The following is a 19382-nucleotide window of genomic DNA, read 5'->3' as shown; positions in this document are numbered from 1 at the left end:
TTCGATCCGCTCCCCAGGAAGTACCGCTGAGGACATGTAGAACACTGGGGACTGGGTACAGCTGGTGACCAGGGAAGATATGTGGGAAGACCAAGAAAGTTTCCTATCAAGCATAATCCCCAGGACATTCGTAGTTTCAGCAAACTGAAGAGCAACAGGCCCAAGACAGTGGAAGAAACCCATTGTGCTGCTAGAAATTCATACAAACAGTTTAGTCAGTGGAAGAACAAGAGCCACTGTCGATGCTCCATGAGTGAAGATGATCGACACATTGCTGAAGATGCCTCTCAATGAAACAAGTCCATGGAGAACTGCAATAGATGGCAAAATCGTTAACCAAAAGGGAGCTGCAGATGCCCAGCCTTTATGGGGTTAATGGCGATATCAAAGAGGACTATGCTGAGGACAGTGGCCTGAGGCACCCTGTTTCCCTGGATAAACTTGTCCGACAAGGCGGAACCCACATGTACTTTAGAAACTACCTTTTAAAAATTCCTGAAGGAAACAGAGCAGACAGCCTCAGAAGCTCCACGTGCGGAGTACAGAGGATACCAGTCCTCCAGCAGGTGTCACAGGCATCCTCCAAACCAAAAAACATGGCCACAGTCTGGTAGTTCCACAGAAAACTGTTCATGACATGGGTTGACAAAGTGACGAGATGGTCAACTGCAGAACAGCACACATTGAGCAGTGGTTAGTTGATTGCGACACTTGAGCCACCATTCCAGCCAAGCATGAATCATACGTTCCATTACCTTACAAACACAGCAGAGAGAAATGGTGTGGTAGCTAGAAGGAAGGTGTTTGTCTTTACCAAGATTAGGTATTGGTATGACAGTGGCTTCATGCCAGCATCTGGGTAATGTGCCATCCTCCAAGATGCGATTGTACATACGAATAAGAACATGCTTGCCTGCAAGAAAATTGTGCTGTAACATCTAAATGTGAACATTGCCCAGCCCTGGGGCGGAAGATCAGGACGACATGACAGCACGATCTAGCTCTGGCATAGCAAAGGCGGCATTGTAGCTTCCACAATTCTGAGAGGAGAAGGGTATCATCCGAGCCTCCTCCACTCATTTCCAATGGAGAAAGGTAGGATGATAGTGGGTGGAGCTTAAAATCTCCGCAAAATAGCGGGACAAGGTGTTGAAGATAGCAGTAGGGTCCACAACGATATCATCTGCTATGGTCAGGCCGGAAAGTGGGGAAGCGACCATGGTCCCAGAGAGCCGTCGGAGGTTGGCCCACATGACAGAAGATGGAGCGGAACTGTTGAAAGAACTAGTAAATGAAATCGAGCTACCTTTTCTGCTATCCCGAAAAATGCGAGGACATGGCGCACGCAACTGTTTATAACAAATGCAGTACACCATCATAGGACGACAGTGAAAAATGTGAAGAGCGCATCTCTGCATGTGAATTGCCTCACAGCATGCCTCACTGCACCAAGGGACCAGGACACAGCATGGTAAAGGTGAAGTGCAAGGAACGGAATGTTCAGCGTTGGTAAAGATTATGTTTGTGAGGTACTCTGGCCATCACAACTGGGGAAAGGTTCATGGAAGGTCACCATGCAGTAGTAAAGCCTCCAGTTGACTTTAGAAAGCTGCCAACTGGGTTTACACATAGGAGGGGTAGGAGTCAGCTAATGGATAGCACATAAGGAATGGTCACTGAAGTACATGTCAGAGAGAACAGGCTACTCGAGATGATGGGCAAGATGGGAAGTGGACAACGAGAGGTCTAAATGGTAATAGGTGTGTGTGAAGTCTGAAAGTGACATGGGTGCTTCAGTGTTAACGCAGATGAGGTTGAGTTGATTGAGATGGTCAGCAAAGAAGGCTCCTCTCTGACAGGTTCTAGGAAAGCCCCAAAGCGGATAGTGCACATTAAAAGTCACTGAGCAGCAAAAAGGGATGAGGGAGTTGCACACCAAGCTGGAGAAAGTCTGCCTTGGTAATACCGAGTGACGGAGGGATGTAGATGGCACAAAGGGAAAGGGTGAAGCGAGGAAAAAAAATGTGGACCGCAACAGCTTGCAGCCGTGTGTTCAGCGAGATGGTTTGAGTATGAATCTCATTCTGGATGAGCAGCATGACTCCCCTGTGAGATGGAATGTCGTCCTCAGGGGAAGGTCAAAGTAGACCGGAAAGAAATGCAAGAGATCGAAGTGGTCACGAGGACGCAATTTGTTTCCTGGAGGCAGAAAAGTGGACACAGATTCCAAGATCAGCCGTAATTCCTCCTTGTTGAATCTAATGCCCTAAATGTTCCACTGGAGGAGAATCATGATGGGGAAAGGGGAGAAGGGAAAAAAATAAGGGCTTTCATCTCAGCAGCTGCCAAGTGCCAACTTTCTAAGATTCACTGCTACAGGGTGCACAGACTAGGGATTCTGCTCCATAATATCTACAAAGATGTTGGCATTCTCCCTCGATAGGTCTGTGGATTCCAGAACAGAAAAATGATTAGCACTGCACACTGGCAAAAATGGAGGTTAGTCAGGTGACAGTATGACATGCACACACCATTGATGAAGATCTCAGAATTAGTGAAGGTGAAGACCTTTATCCTTTGTTTGATTTCTTGGAGCCTTTGCGGTTGGCAGATGAAGACTCAGATGTTTGTTGGCTGGAGGGACATAAAAAGTCTTCAGGGGAGTATTCCTTCTGCCTTTTCCTGCTTGCAGGTGTGTAACAGGTGATTTCACTGCCATAGGCAAAAATTTGGTAGCTTGTTGTTCAGCTGGAGGTGAAGGAGATGAGAATACTACCATAACACTGGGTGATTTTACAAGAGTGGTGCTGAATTTGAGGTCACAAGTCTGCATGGCCATGTCCTTTGTGGAGCCAAGTGTGGCAAGAACAGTACTGTACGTGTCAGATGATAAAATGCAGGGCTCTTGACCCACCAATAACTTGAGAGTGACAGGATAAGGCATTTTTTCCTTCACCCAGCTCTCCTGAACAGACCACTTGTCGTGATACAAGGGACATTCTCGGGATGAGGCTGCATGGTTACCAATGAAACTGATACAGCAGAAAGGAGGAGGCAAACAATCGCCCTCGTGAGCATCCCTACCACAAGTAACACATTTGGCCAGGTTTCTACACAACATTCAAGTGTGAGTGTAACTCTGACACTGGCAGCAGCGCATCAGGTTCAGAATGTACGGTCAGACTATGATGACTTTTTGGCGTACTTTGAAGCACTACTTCATCAAACGCGAGAAAAAGTGTGTGTAGGCACTGATGCACTGCAGTGATGCCCCGATCAGAGAAGTAAGTTTTGATTTCTCCCTCAGTTAAACCATCTAGCAGCCAAGTGTAAATACCACCACACAAAGAATTTAGTGTTCGATGGGTCCTGACACTAACAGGACAACTGTGGAGGAATGAAGTTGCAAGCAGTTGTTGGGTTTTAAAATCACAATTGGTACCCACAAGCAAAGCAACTCCTGACAGAGGGACCAACTGGCAATTTGCTAGTAGTTGCTATTACTGAGGTCCCTGGCTTGCATGCAAGAACTGTACAGCCTTGTCACAGGGCCAATGTCCATTATAACATAATACAAGTGCCTGAGGAGAAATTCTCTGCACTTAGTATCTCCACGGTTGTGAGCATTCCTCAAGGTTGTGAATATTCGTAAGACTTATGACTTGATCCCATAGTCCTGTGTAAATGAAGCCATCTCAACAATGACCAAAAATTTGCGAAGACTTGCAAACTCTTACTATACTTGTATATGTAAGTAGTTTTATTAGAGATTTGTTTACCAATGACAGCATGCACGTCAACGCACTGATCTTGCCCTATAATGAAACATACTAACTAGGAATAGTTGAAATAAATTAGAAAATCAATTACGTACATAAAACAAAGCACAAAATTAGATCTGGTGTTACAGTCTTTAAAACTGAGGGCCAACCTTTCTCTTTTATGAAAATGAAGATTATATTCATGTATGTTAGTGGTAATTAGTTAAAACTGGGAAAGAGACAACAAATTTAAAGAGGCAGATAGCAAAACAAGGGCGGAAGTAAAAATATCCCAGCTTGCTTCCTCACACACTGAGCATCACATCTGCTCAGGGGTGGAAAGACTTAATGCCTGACTGCAATCTGAAGTCTTCACCCTGCAGGAAACAAAGAAAAAGATGAGGAGTGGTTATTTTTGTTCTGAACTGTCAAGTGCAGATCAACTGCAATACCCGATTCTTGTTTCAAGCAATGTTATGAAATGTTTGCCATTGAAATTTATGTAATTAATTCTACTCTTTCAATTGTAGCAATATATAGGGCACCTTTAGGGAATGTTGGCCCCTCTAAGAAGCAGTTCAGTTCACTTTTACTGCACCTAATTAGCTGTGAAAGAGAAACTGTCGTTTTTCCCAGAGTAACTTCAGATTCAAGTGCTCTAACTGCAAAAAATTTTTTATAGACCAAGAGAAATTGAGCAGTATCATCATTAGTTAAATTACTGAATGGTCTCTCTGTTCATGATGGTCAATTACTAACAGGAAAATTTACCAGAATAAACCTGAGCCCCCGATGGAAGATAATAGCACCTATAAGTGATTAAACAATTAAGACCTTTAAATCATGTCTCCAAAATGTAAATAAATAATAATGAGCAAATAGGGAACATCATGATGGATACAGGGATTAGTGACAATAAGGTGGTTGTAGCAAGGGTTAATACCTCAACATCCAAACCTACTAAAAATAATTGCAAAATGCATCTAAAAAAATGAGGGTAGGTAAAAATTCACTTGATGCCTTCCTAAGAGGCAGCCTCAAGTTCTTCCAATTTGACAATGTAAGTGTAGACAAGATGTGGTTTAAATTCAAAGGAATAGTATTAATGGCAATTGAGAAATATATATCGAATAAATTGCTAAGAGATGGTACTGATCTGCCACGGTACACAAAACAGGTCAGAACACTGTTGCAGAAGCAACAAAAAAACATGTCAAATTTAAAAGAACACAAAACCTCCAAGACTTGCAAAGTTTTACAGAAGCTTGAAATTTAGTGTGAACTTCAATGCAACCTGCTTCAACTAGTTTCCACAACGAAACCTTGTTTCAAAATCTGGCAGAAAATCCAAAGAGAGTCTGGTCATATGTAAAGTACACCAGTGGAAAGACACAATCAATACTTCTGCTGCATGATAACAATTATGTTGTTATAGGTGACAGTGCCACTAAAACAGTTACTAACCACATTTTTTCTGTAATTCCTTCACAAAAGAACACGAAGTAAATATTCCAGAATTTGAATCAAGAATAACTGCTACCATGAATAACTTAGAAGTAGGTATCCTCATTGTAGTGAAGCAGATTAAATCACTTAGGCAAGGTCTCCAGTCCAGATTGCATACCAGTCAGGCTCCTTTCAGAATATGTTGATACAATAGCTCCATATTTAGCAATCATATACAACAGCTAGTTAGTCAAAAGATCCATACCCAAAAATTGGAAAGTAAAACCAATACCCAAGAAATGGAAATGTCGTGTGGCTAAGGCCTCCCGTCGGGTAGACCATTCGCCTGGTGCAGGTCTTTCAATTTGACGCCACTTCGGCGACCGGCGCGTCGATGGGGATGAAATGATGATGATTACGACAACACAACACTCATTCCCTGACCGGAGAAAATCTCCGACCCAGCCGGGAATCGAACCCAGGCCCTTAGGATTGACAGTCTGTCACGCTGACCACTCAGGTACCGGGGCGGACACCAATACTCAAGAAAGGAAATAGGAGTAATCTTCTGAATTACAGACCAATATTGCTACTCTCAATTTGTGGTAAGATTTTGGAACATATACTGTTTTCGGACTGTGTGAGTTCCCTCAAAGAAAACAATTTATTGACAAACCGCTGACACGGATTCAAAAAATATCATTCTTGTGAAACACGGCTAGCTCTTTTTTCTCTCAAAGTAATGAATGCTACCAACAGGTGATGTCAAACTAATTAAGTATTTATAGATTTCCAGAGTGCTTTTGATACCATTCCTCACAAGCGACTTCCAATCAGATTGTCTGCCTATGGATTATCACCTGGGTTGTGTGACTGGAGTCATGATTTCCTGTCAGAGAGGTCACAGTTCAAAATAACTGACCAAAAGTCATCAAGAAAAACAGAAGTAATATCTGATGTTTCCAAGAGAGTACTATAGGCCCTCTGTGTTCCTGATCTACATAAAGAAATTAGGAGAAATTGAGTAGCCTTCTTAGATTGCTTGAAGATGATGCTGTCATCTACTATCTTCATGTCATCAGATGATCAAAACAAATTGCAGAACTATTTAGACAAGATATCTGTATGGTTCAAAAAGTGGTAGTTGACTCTAAATCATGAAAAATAAGAAGTCATCCAAAATTGACCCCAAAAACCTTAACCTAAAATACACCCATGACAATATGACCCCCAAAATTTTAAACTTAAGCAAATTTTTCACTTCACATATACCACTTTAGTTCACCACCAAACTCACTAACAGCAGTTGCTGTTTGCATGCTCTACACCTTCACTATGCCAGAAAAACCTTTAAATATACTTATCACTTCCATTCAACAACTCATTAAGTTACTGCTACCCACAACCATCTGTTGCCACCATTAATTAATCATAAAAACATGTATCTCATTATTCTCATTACCATCTGCAATATTATCAGTATTGTCAACCTCACTTACATTACTCTCTTCACTATCTAAGTAAAAAGTTCTCTTACCATACACATCTGTTTTTTGCCCTGCAAATATTTCATTATTGTAACTCAATTACTGATCACCATCAATAAATAAATTTGCCTGCACAGCTTATTCACTCATATAACTAGCAATATAATTTCTCTTCATTGACATTCAATGTGTCATTCCCAGCTTCCACCCATAAAGCAGTATCTGCACAGCAGAAACACTTTCACTTAAAATACCGAACACAGGAACCATTGCTTGCTCACAATACCTTTCAACCATATTAATCACAGGCCATATTGCCTGCATTCAAGTAACTTCAATAATTGCAGCACATACCTCCATGTATATCTCTGCCCATAAACATCTACCACAGGCTGGATTGCCCACACACAAATAACTTCATCCTCATAACTATAGCACTTACCCCATCTACAAAATAACTTCAGACATATTTCACCTAAATCAGTTTACTAATGTTGCCATTCACACAACTTTTATATCATAGCCCACATTCTTCTCTCAAGTACCACAGATGAAGTCTAATTCTGACCTACAACTGCAATCTAATGATACCAAATCCACATTTTCTCTTCAACAATTACAATTAGAATCTAAATATTATCTTCATCAAATAACCCCCCACATAAAATTCTTATCCCTCATTATCTCCCTGCAAAATATTCCACAACCGTCTTCTAACCAAACTGCATGCCTATAGAAAGTAAAATCTAGAGTTCCCCAACAAAGTGTTATGGGCCCCTCTATTGTTCCTTATCTATATTAACGACATAGGAGACAATCTGAGTAGCCCTATTAGATTGTTTGCAGATGATGTTGTCATTTACCATCTTGTAGTAAAGTTGTCAGATGACCAAAACTAATTGAAAAATGATTTAGATAAAATATCTGTATGGTGTGAAAAGTGGCAATTGACCCTGAATAAAGAAAAGTGTGAAATTATTCACATGAGTACTAAAAGAAATATGCTAAATTTTGATTATGCGATAAGTCACTCAAATCTTAAGACTGTAAATTCAACTAAATACTTAAGGATTACAATTACAAATAACCTAAATTGGAACAACACACAGATAATGTTGTGGGTAGCGCAAACCAAAGACTGATTCATTGGCAGGACACTTGGGGAAGGTGGGAAAGGTCTACTAACAAGTATTTGTATGTGCTTGTCTGCCCTGTTCTGGAGTATTGCTGTGCAGTGTGGAATCCACATCAGGTGGGACTGACAGATGACATCGAAAAAGTTCAAAGAAGGGTGGCTCACTTTGTACTATTGTGAAACAGGGGAGATAGTGCCACACACATGATATGTGCATTGGAGTGGCAATCACTAAAACAAAGGCGTTTTTCGTTGCGACGGAATCTTCTCATGAAATTTCAATCACCAGTTTTCTCCTTCGATTGCGAAAACATTCTGTTGGCACTCGCCTACAGAGGGAGAAATGATCTTCATGATAAAATAAGAGAAATCAGGGCTCTCTCAGAAAAATTTAAGTGCTTTTTTTTTCCACACACTGTTCGAGAGAGGAATGGTAGAGAGACAGCTTGAAGGTGGTTCACTGAACCCTCTGCCAAGCACTTTGAGAATAGCAGAGGAATCATCTAGACATAAATGTACGTGTGTACTTACTTCTTCCTATCATCAGGCTGCCTATAACTATTCCATCTCTTGGTCCTATTTCTTTCCTTACTTAGTGTCCAATCCCATTTGCGACAAAGTTCAGTTTTCCAAATTCTGTCCCAGCTGTTCCCCTTTACTCATTTCAAACTTACATGACCTTTTCAGATGTGCAAATTTTCTCAATTCTTCCTGCCAAAAGCCCCTTATTGTGAATCTTTCTGCCCCATCCACAGGTCATTTTTAAATCAGATTTCTTTAGGTTGCCTCCACATCCTGTTCACAAAAATTTGCCTAAACATTATGTAAGACAAAAATTGATGTGAATTTTTATTGTTCCAGGTATGATCATAACCAGTGTAAGGATTTTTAGGTGCAAATTTCTGATGAAACAAGGATGGGAAAAGATTTTTAAATAAGGTAAAAAAAAGGGGCAAAAGGTGCTGGTTTATTCAACTAATTAAACAATCTCTCTTTCTTCTCTTCTAGTTTACTGAATTAAAAACAAGTACATCAAATTATCACTCATCAAAAGAAGGGAAAAAAAACAAAGCATTGTACATAAGACATTAAGCATCTCTACATTTTTAAAGGTAAGTCTGTTTCTATTATTCGACTGAGTGTCTTTGTAGATATTAAAGATTCTTTCAACATCCACAGAAACCAATGAGGCAAACCTTGCATTCAGTAGGAATAGCAACTCCTCAGATGTAGCGAATTCCTCAATGTCTAGATTTTTCTGAAGGCTAGGCTTAAGTTTGTCTTTGGCACAGGCATCTAACTGCTCCCTCATGGAATTAAAATATCCCTTGTTTTTCCTTTTCCAGCCCTTGTTCTTGCAATAGTTTAATAACTGCAGTCAGGTACTTGTAACTATGGAAACAACGTACTTCTCTCTGCAAATTATATACTTTCTCCAGTAACAGAAGTTGCTGTGCCTTCAAAATTGCACCTGCATAGGCTGGATCCAAAGAAAGCACAAACACTCTAATTTTGTCAAAATTCTCACACAATATAGCAGCACATTCATCCAAGATCCCCTACGAGTAATGACCAGGAAATTTGTAAGGGGCAGGCCAGTGGTTTCCCTGTAGGTAACAACACAACTCTTGAGTTTTCAGTAGAATCTTGTTCAGGGCAGAGATGAACTGCTTTGCAATGTCATATTCGCTATGGATTCACAAATCCTGTGAAGGGTATGAACCAAGCATGCCACATGCTTCAACTTAGGAATTAAAGGTTTCAATTGGTTACCAGCTGAAACCATGTGGGGAGGCTTGTCCATAACCACAAGAAGTAGTTTTTCGAACTCGATACCAGAAGGCCAGCGTTTCTGGTAGAAGTCCATAACTGATTGCATTACTGTACTGGAATTAGCTTTCTGCAGCTAAAAATTTTACAATATGGGCTTAACCTTCTCCCCTGCTAAAGGAAAAACTAAAATGTTCAAAACATATTGTCCCACTGTATTATGGCTTCACCCAAAATAATTCCCACATCGCAATCAGACATTTTCTCCTTTATTTTTGTATGGTTTCTTCATAAACAGGCTCCATGTAGTTTTTCTCAAAGTACTCTCATGGGGCACTGACATCTTTGTGTATTTTTCAAGAAAGCCCTTAAAGGCTGGATGGTTCACTTGAGTGGAAGTCCTGCTTGTGTTTGAGCTACACACAAATCAATGTTAAATTCCTTCAAATTTTTACTTTTAGAGGAATTCTGTGGAAACACATTTTGTAATCGAAGTTGCCTTGATTTGTTTGCTTGAAGTATTATTCATTTGATGCTTATAGCTGGAAATATATTGTTCGATGTGATCTCACTAGTGTTTTTCACCTAACAAAATTCCTGAATCCAAATAGTACATCGCATATCAGTTCCATCACAGTTTAAGAAATCTTGTTTGAATTCCTCAGCCAGAACAATAAATCGGGCACTGGACATCTCTCTGGAAAAATGCCTTGAGTTAGAGATGCATTTCATATTTCAGGTAAGATTGGCTTACAATGTGGGAACACATTTTTAGCACTATATTGGAAACACCATCAAAACCGGATAAGCTTTTCTTTTTGAGAGAATGTAAAATTTTCGTAATTTCAGGAGGAGAGCTTTGTGACACATTCAACTGACTGCATTTTATGAAAGTTACACTTTCAACATAGTGCTGTTATTTTGCTCTTGGACTGTTTGCTCCTATACTTTCCACTGTATTTAAGAAATGATTCTTAAATGCATTGGCTACCTGTGACTCACCATTTATAGCCTTTCCATTCAGTTCAATAGTGATGATGTTTCGTCTCTCGTTGGTTATCCTGGTTCTCACTTCACTACATTCCATATAGCCTAAGTCTGTTGCTGGAATCAATGATTTCTGAGAACTGCTTATTCCTTTTTTTTTTTTTTTTTTTGTAACCTTCCTAGTAATTTTGAATAGATTTTGTAGTGTGCAACTAATGCAGGGTCTCTGCTTGTTCTTGCCTACAGATACATTTCCCTTTACCTTTCACAAGAGTCTTTAATCCCCTAGTGGTCCATGGTTTTTTTACATAGCAGTTTAGTGTCCTTTCTGATTAGCTTATGCGGAAAGCTATTTTCAATTAATGATAAATTCATATCATGGACTAGATTAAATTTTATGTTAGCATTTGTTTCACTATAAATTTCATCTCAAGTGATCTTTTGTAAATACTTTCTTGCTTCAAGCTTCACCAAGGAAAACATTATCAATTTTGAGTCCTACTGTTTCTATCCACCCGTGATGAAAAGTTAATTACTGAGACCAAATTGTAGCATGCAAATAAGGTTCCCAGATCATTTTTCCTATCAGAGTCATTTAAAAAAGCTACAATGTAGTCACCACATTATTAACAGCTTGCTGCTAACAGATAGCACAGTAAGAAATCCATACTCCTCACAAACCTTTCAAAATTTCCCAGTGGGGATCTACATACTGCCACCAATTAAAAGTGCACTATTTTTCAGTATTAATTCAAAAGCACACACTTCTATGTGCTGATCACTACAAAATCTACTTGTCTGAATATTCTGGCACATGTGTTCTGGCTTAATGAATGTAGTAACTACTCCTTTTCCATATTAGTTCTGCATCAGTAAGCTGCTTTTATATGTAAGTTATGGAAAATGTTATGGAAAAGGGGCAGTTGTACTCTTTATCAGTGATGGATCATAAGTTCCAATTGCCCTTCCCAGCAGCAACTCTGTGGTGCTGGAAAGCTGGATCCTGACTGGCGGGGGCAGTAACAGTTGCAAAATAGGCTGCCACATCCTAGACAAAGTCTCATGGGCTGGTTTAGAGAGTGCCATTCCTCAGTACAGCAGCCACTGGACACCTCCATCCTGTCCCAGAAATCATCCTGATACCTCCCACACAATGGTACTCTTTGTGGAATGGTTAAGAGTAGTAGAGAACTGTTGCCAAGATCTCTTCTTGCTCTCACAAATAATATGGTGACATTAAGCCCTCACCACTGGAAAGGTGGGGAGGCTCTCTGCAGTTGTTTGGCACTGGAACCTTCGCAGAGCCATCCGTGCAGTCCCAATTACAGAATGGCAGTCATCCTCCAATGGGGGACAGGAGACCTTTTCAGTTGTCCACAAAACTGTGGAATGGATGTGGTGGATCATTTGAGTAATTTTGATCCACCCATTCCTGGACACTGACACAGTGTTCAAACTCAGCAAGGCAGCTGCTAAGTTTCCAGTTCGCTCTACTGAGTGCCCATCATGGCAGTTTTATATTGGGAAATAATATGCATGGCAGGTGAATCCAGACAGGTAAGGATTACTGCTGTGCAAGTCACTGACCACTCCCCACTGAGTAGTGTGTGCAAGGGAGCATGAAGAAAATGGGCACTCCTCCATTAGCTCTCTCTTCACTAAGGTCGTCCTTTTTGTGGAGAACATATCCACACAGCACAAGCGTGTCAGAAGATTTGAAGAGACTCCTGAAGACATGTACACAGTGGCTGAACCTGAGTCGGTACACAACCATACAAGTCCTGAACCCCAGTAAGTTCCACTTAAGCGGAGCCGGAATGATCCATCTCCATCATGTTGAAACGAAATGATCATATGGCACTGTTGGCCGGGAGGCCCCATGCGGGGCAGTTCAGCCACCGTATCACAAGTTCTTTTTAGTTGATGCCACTTTGGCGACTTGCTTTTGTCAATGATGATGAAATGGTGATGAAGGACACACAACACCCAATCATCTCGAGGCAGAGAAAATCCCTGACCCTGCCGGGAATGGAACCCGGGACCCCGCACGTGGGAAGCGAGAACGCTACCGCAAGACCACGAGCGGCAGACTCCTCCATGTTAATTTTAGCAAATAGAAGGAACATTTTTTCTAAAACCATTGAACATATTACTCTGAAATTTGGACTACATTTTCAGTGAATATTTCTCTACAAATTTATAATGCCATGTTATGAAATATTTATTGGTTTTTGTTTTACAATTTTTTTAAACAGATGCTTTTTATCTCTAAAATTTTGCACTTTTTCTTCTATAACTCTTGAATTATACAATATTTTTTTTTACAATTTGTAATAAAAACGAAGGAAAACAAGTAAACAATATTGTGTATAAATTTAATTGATATACTGTTAGCAGTTTTTGAGAAAATGTTCCTCAAAGATGAAAATTTTAAAGTTACGGGAAATGGCTTCCAAAGTTTTTTAATACATTTCCGTCCCATATGATGGATTATCAGCATTCTCTTCTTTTCCCAGTGTTAGTTTCCTTTTCACTGGTCTTCTCTTTCCTTTTGCTGCATGTTGTAGGCTTTTGTCTCTTCTTCCTGCACCGCTTACTCTTTCTACATCAATTAGGCGCACTGTGGAAATGGTGTTGTGTCCTAGTTGGAAACCTAAACGTTTCAGCACATCACATTTGATAATGTTTCCTTCATTGTATGTTGCCATTGCATCATACACTCCAAAATGCAATGTTTTTATCTGTACAAACACTCTTTTGGGAATCCTAAGCCAAATTAAATTATTTACACTTTCATTTCAATTTTGGATTTTCCCATGTAAACACTGCTCTAATAAACTTGGCTGTGATAAATCTCTGAATATGGGCTTGATTACATCAATTACAGCATTTGGCAAACTGTTTTTATGGGCATATTCCTTTCCTGATTGGTACTTACACCATGAGTCAACACCTGTAGGGCATAGTGCACGTTGTGGGTGCTTATTTGTTGATGCAGTATGAAAAAATAAAGCCCATACTGCTCTCCTCATATGCTCAATGCTTCTTATATTTTGCCTAATTGCATACCCATAATACCTCTGCAATCTATCAATTGCTTCACCTGTCAATCTTCCTCTTCCTCCAAGGGTCTTACCATCACTAAGCTTCTGGGATCCTAATGTCTGCTTTAGTTTGCGCATGCGCGCCCCCATGCGCTTCTGCATATGTCCAATGCACTCCTGTTTTTTAATGTGAATTTCATTGCCACAAGGTTTGAGTTCCTCTACAACTTTATATCCCTTAGAATCACCATCTCCTAGATAGTTAGTGTATCATACAATATACCACTCCTGTGATCTGGAAAAAAATTGCTTTCAGTCCCTCTACTTCCATCGCTCCACTCGTGGCATGAAAATTCCCTTCACAACTTTCACTATATTTGTCCTTGGTATTGCCCTTACATCTGCAATGTTTTGAGAGAATAGCAACATCAATTACTTTGCAACTGTCTCCACTGGTAGCAGTCACAACTCCATTTAGAGACTTATGACCTCTACATTGCCATGATCCATCTAAAGCAACAGTTAAATCTCTACAATTCTCATTATCTGTCACAGCTTCTTCAGCTGCTTTCTTCATTGTTGCTTGAGCAATATCTTCAGCAGAAGATCCCACCAATTCATTTTTAAATCCAAACTTGGTTGGTGGTTTTGGCAAGTTCATAATTCCACATAAGACTGTCCCTGCAGCATTGCCCTTGCCAATGCAACACAAGCCATACACTAGCCTAACATTTATATCATACACCTTCTTTCCACTATTACCACTACGAGGAATACAGCCAGAATTAGAAAATGAAACTTCTGCAGCACATTTGTTACACTTCAAAAACATTTCACATGCCAAACCAATGCGTGAAGTTATTTTCAATTCCAGTTCTCTTTCTTTGCACAATACATTATGTTTCAAAATGTCAGAGAGCAAGGATATGTTAATTATTTCATTCACATAATTACTGTCACTCTCATAGTTTTCAAATTTTTCTTTGCTGCCACAAAGTTTCTTGCTGCAAGAAGTTCTATTACAATCATTTGGAGTAGTCGGTGAAGCAGTCTGAGCAGCATCTCCCTTCAAAACCACAAAAGATTTCTTCTTCCATTCATTGTGCCTTTTCTTAAACATTCAGTTGCTGAAACAGGGCATACTGATATCCACAAACCAAACACGTAAAACAGGTACGAGCAACATTCGTCAAATATGCAAAATTGAACAGCTAAACAACACAGAGCAAATTCCACAAGTCAACACACACGGTATAGTGTTTATGTTTACCGTTATGAACAGTCACTTGTCACAGAGATAAAGCCATACAACGTTGGAAAACAAAACACTGTCTAATTCTGCAAAGATGCCCTGCTTGCAGCCAGCGAGCGGTGCCGTCAGAGGTGACACACCAAGTCGCTGCAACCGTTTGTGCAGCGCGTTAACTTTGCAGCAATAAAAAACACTTAGAATTCACTTAGAAGGGTGAAACTTTATTTGTTTTATTCAGAAAACCCCAAATAATGTTACAATGAAAAACCAAAAACATTAATTTTGTCATTTTCATCGTTCCGGCTCCCCTTAAGTGTGTAAGTGATTTGAATGGTGAGGGTTCCTTCTGTCTTTCCCCGGCATTCCGCCATGGTGGGGAAACTACAGGTGAGGAGGGGGGCATCACTTTAAGGACTCACTGGCACCCTAAGGCAAAAGTCAACATCAGTACCAGCAATTTTATGGTCTTCATCAGATAGAACCATCAGATAGAATACGCATGGTCCGATGGTTCCAGAGTAGACTGTTTTGGCCTTCTGGTCTTCGTCCCCAGCTTGGACTTTGAGGACAACGGCAAGACTGATGTAACAGGAACACTCTGCTACATCTCTTCCAGTATCTGCTGCAAGGGTTTTCTATCCTGGCCAACATTACTTTCAACAACTAATAATGTTTCAGCGATAGGAATGCTGGGCTGCAGTACCAGCATCGCAGGCTGGCAGCAGGTAGCAGGTAGATTTGCCCTGCTCAACCATTATAGTCTGAGTGCTAACACTGATCTTCTGGACAGGCTGCTTCAACACAAAAGCAAAAGACTTCACAGGACTTAGTGGCTGAGTGACCTTAAATTCCTTCTTCATGTCACAGTATGAGACATGTTGGGTGACATTTCTTGAATCCCTACTATAAACTGGAATGGCCTGGGAGCAACTAACACACATGGGTGGGGCAGTGTATTGAATACCCAGTTTGTGGCTGTGGCACCAAATATTCCACATGTAGCCCGACCACTACAACCCTTAGTGATGAGACTGAAGCACTGACACTCGAAACAGCACACTGGATCGGGAATATAAGGTCTAACCCTAAGGTGGAGAAAGCCTGTTCCAAAATACTAGGAAACTTTGGCAGACTGAATGTTAGGATAAAAGATGCTGACTTCTGAAGCTCACCATCACGCCTTTTCATAACATTATGGACTTCAGTTACCTGTCCAATTCCCAATTCGTCTTGCAGTTCGTTTCTACCCGTATTCATAATGTCCCGGCATGTTACAATTCCTTTAACACTATTTAACTCTGTGTACAGCTCACTGTTGGGATATTTGCCAAGCAGCTTGACAGTCAACAGCTTGTTTACTTGGGGAGCCGTTACAGTCCTGAGCAGGAGAGTAGTGTTGTCCAGCCTCTTGATAGATTTGAGTTGCCCTGCAAGTACCTCCAAGGCTTTATAGATATAGAAGGGTGACCTTCTTTTTTTTTTTTTTTTTTTTTTTTCCCCAAAATAACTATACACATGTCTCATCACAACAAAGACATTATCTTCCTAAGAATGTGGGTCATTACTGTTAATGCTTTAATGACATTTAGAAATAGCGCAGGTGAACTAACCACATGAGGCCTGTTAGGAGTTTGGATGTTAATACTGCCCAACAATTCACCCAACTGCTGAGGAGCAGAAATGTCAGATCTAGGCTTCATGGAGTTTCTATAAGCAGCTAGGGAAGGAAGTCCACCCAGACAAAGTCCACTTCCCTGAGTAAGCCATATACCACTGAGGTGCGGCAGGTTCCCTCAAAGGTTGCCTGCTAATAACTGTCCCTCTTCAACAGCCACACATCTCACCAGTATGTAGTACATCTTGAGACTGAGAGGTTTTTCTCTTGTGATCTGGGTGGTTCAGCCAAGGTCCCCAGTCCTTATGACACACAATGTACCACTGTTAGCAGTGCCAGTTGTGGTGACAGTTTGAGTGGCGCGGCCTACTGCCTGACGAATTTGTAGCAGTTCTGAAGCAAATGCCATGAAGTGTTTCCTTCTGTTTAGAAACAAGTTGAACTCGTGAGGCCTTAAGTCAGGGGAGTGCAGTAAGTGGTATAGCACTTAGCAGCCCCATCAGTCAAACAAATCAGTAACAGCTTGCACTGTACATGCTTGAGCATTGTCCTGCAAAATGATGGTCAGGTCCTGCAGAAAGTGTCATCACTTCTGTATCTAAGCTGGTCGTAGGTTGTGTTCCACAAATGAACAGCATAGAGACAGAAGTGATGACTTTCTGCAGGACCTGACAATCATTTTGCAGGACAATGCTCGAGCCAGTACAGTGCAAGCTGTTACTGATTTGTTTGACTGATGGGGCTGCTGAGTGCTATACCACCTACTGCACTCCCCTGACTTGAGCCACTGTAATTTCAACTCTATTTCTAAACTGAAGGAAACACTTCATGGCATTCTCTTCAGAACTACCGCAAATTCGTCAGGCAATAGACCGCGCCGCTCGAACTGTCAACACAATTGGCACTGCTAAGAGTATCCTACGAATTCCACATTGCTGGCAACGGGTTATACACAATGCTGGTGACTACTTTGAAACACGTATCTATTTTGTATGAGCTGTAAATAAATAGTTGCCACTATTAAATTTACAACCCTCGTATATAGATTTTATGCTTTTTTTTCCGTAGGGTGTTGCAATTTTCATAAGCTGGAGACTATAAACACAACCCTACTTCAACAAACACACAAAATGTCATCCTGTGCCTCAATAATAATGTTATCCTGTAATATACTTAGTTATAGGAGGGAGCAACAGCCAGTTAAAAGCAATTTGCACCAGTTGTAGCATTACATAAAGCATTGTTAACAAATGTGTGTAACAAAGTTCCAGCTTGGCCACAAGCAAGAACACCCCTGATAAAACTCTTGGATCATTATATATTATACTCTAACACAGCATACTTCTTCAAATTGTTATTTTTAAGACATGAAAGAAAACATCAAAACATTTTTGTGTCAAGGCATCAACCTTTTGTCCACCATATGATGCAAACAAATTAGTAAAAACACAGATGATGAGACTTACCGAACGAAAGTGCTGGTTGATAGACACACAAATAAACACAAACATACACACGAAATTCAAGCTTTCGCAACAAACTGTTGCCTCATCAGGAAAGAGGGAAGGAGAGGGAAAGACGAAAGGATGTGGGTTTTAAGGGAGAGGGTAAGGAGTCATTCCAATCCCGGGAGCGGAAAGACTTACCTTAGGAGGAAAAAAGGACAGGTTGTAAGGTTTATCTATTATTGTACTATTAGAATCTCTTCAGTCATTTTAAAATTCAGGCATGTTTCTCTAATAAGAGTAAGCAGTTCTACGGTATCTACATCTGTAACTGTACTTCACTAGCGAACATATAATGTTTGGCAATGGATACGTAGTACAACACAACCAATTTCCTCCAATTTGTTCCATTTGTGGATGGGACATGGGAAAACAAGTTTTCACTTATCTCTTTTCACAAGCTCAATTTTCTCCAATTTAAACAGAATGGTCAATGCACGTAAGTTACCTGCCCAGATAGCCACATGGGTTAGTACTCCGCTTTTGGGATTTGGGAATACATGCTGGCCCCAGATCAAATCTGTTTAGTGGATTAATAATTAAGGTCAGTGTGGCTGCCAGCCTGGATGTGGTTTTTGGGCAGTTTCCCCACATCCAACTAGGTGAATACTGGATTGATACCAATGTCTGTATCAGTTACTCAATTAAAAAACCATTTCGAAATAATGTTCACACAGATTTATGAGGGCTAACACTAGATGCAGACAGTTGGAGTAAACAAATTCTATCACTGGGGAAAAGGGTGAAGGTGGGGGAGGGGAGAGTGGCATGTGGCAGTGGGATGGGCAAACGAACAGGCTACCATCTACCACAAATATTGCCAAATCCAATAATTAACATGTCAAACTCATGACGATACAGTACGAAGGCCAGGAAAAAGAAGAAGAAATGAGATTTACGTAAGCAGAAATTCAATCTTGACTTTAACTGGAATATGATCTCTTGAAATTTTGAGTGTAAGGCTCTCTGCAATACTCATTGTCTCTAACAGTAGTTTGTTAAGCATTCTGTTTGTTGACCTCTCCAGCAGACTAAACAATCATGCAGAGTCTCTTTGAACTTGTCAAATGACCCTTTTGTAAGTGATTTCCTTTGAGGGAGAATTAACACTTCCTTAAGATTCTCCAATAAAATCTCAGTCTTGTCTCTACCATCCTGTACAGCTAGTTCGTGCTCCACCTTAAATCATTCTGGACATATGCTCCACTACAAAGTGTAAGACTCATCCAGAAAACAATTGCCTGATAGCAGCTATGCCATCTCTAAAATTATTTAACCTAGAAGCATTATTCCAGCACTGTGTGCAGGAGATAATAACCCAGCCAAAGAACTTTCATTCTACCCACAAACCTTTCTACTTCTCTCCAAGCAGTTTTCCGG

At 40.5% G+C, this 19382-nt stretch overlaps 1 protein-coding gene across 1 annotated transcript in view; it reads right to left on the bottom strand.

Moving 5' to 3' along the window:
* Window positions 1–19382, bottom strand: part of LOC124555004 (DNA mismatch repair protein Msh2) — a 216584-nt gene that overhangs the window by 177734 nt on the left and 19468 nt on the right. The gene's annotated exons all lie outside the window — the stretch shown is intronic.

Source organism: Schistocerca americana, chromosome X, assembly GCF_021461395.2.
Source record: "Schistocerca americana isolate TAMUIC-IGC-003095 chromosome X, iqSchAmer2.1, whole genome shotgun sequence".
NCBI classification, from domain to species: Eukaryota; Metazoa; Arthropoda; class Insecta; order Orthoptera; family Acrididae; genus Schistocerca; species Schistocerca americana.
Note: the sequence above shows the minus strand (reverse complement) of the source record. Positions and strands in the feature narration are given on the sequence as shown.